Here is an 846-nt window from a genome sequence, read left to right as displayed (position 1 = left end):
AAAACGTAGTGTGAATTACCCTTTGATTTATTCTTATTTATGGGGTAAATTTCATCAATAATCATTGAACTTTCAACAAAATTTTAATTAAATCACTAAATTCCAATATGTCTTTCTAGATCACTCCATTCCAATTTTAATTTCAAATTGGACCATTGACTGTTTAATAGCCGGTCTCGTCGATATGGATCTACCATGTAATCGTTGCGTGACATGTTATAGTACCATTAAGACACATCATAAATTTGTTCTTAAAAATAACACATTTTAACCTTTTAGTCTAAATATATTGTCATAACCTTCATTAACTACTTTTGTTTCTAGTGTACCACATAGATTATGTGAAAAATCATAATTAAGTAATTTATGTGAGTTTGATAAGGGACGATAGATAACGAAATATAGAGATAAAATTTAAAACTAGATTGTTATTCAACGATATAAATATACATAAATTAAAATTCATTGAACACAAGTCATTTTTGCATTTTTAATTAAGGTTCTCTTTCTTTATTCCATTGGGCCTAGCTACAATTTATTTTTCAAAAAGCACATTTTGGTCGAGTTGGGCTCCAGATGTCACTGTTACATTTTGAAAAAATTGCCTCATCTACTTTAATTATTTCTAAAATCTCAATTTTACTTTAGAACCTTTCTTATTCACAAAATACTGAAATAAATTCATAAACAAGTAGAAACAAAAAAGCATAGTAACTATAATCCCACAATTTACTTCCCAAGTTCTATCCTTTTTCCATAATATCACAATCTCTATTGACTCGTAGCCTATTTTCCTTCCCGATCAATCTTGTGTTTTTGATGGTTCTCTCTCTATTGCAATTGTAA

The sequence above is a fragment of the Olea europaea genome, chromosome 9, assembly GCF_002742605.1.
Source record: "Olea europaea var. sylvestris chromosome 9, O_europaea_v1, whole genome shotgun sequence".
Lineage (NCBI taxonomy): Eukaryota > Viridiplantae > Streptophyta > Magnoliopsida > Lamiales > Oleaceae > Olea > Olea europaea.
Note: the sequence above shows the minus strand (reverse complement) of the source record.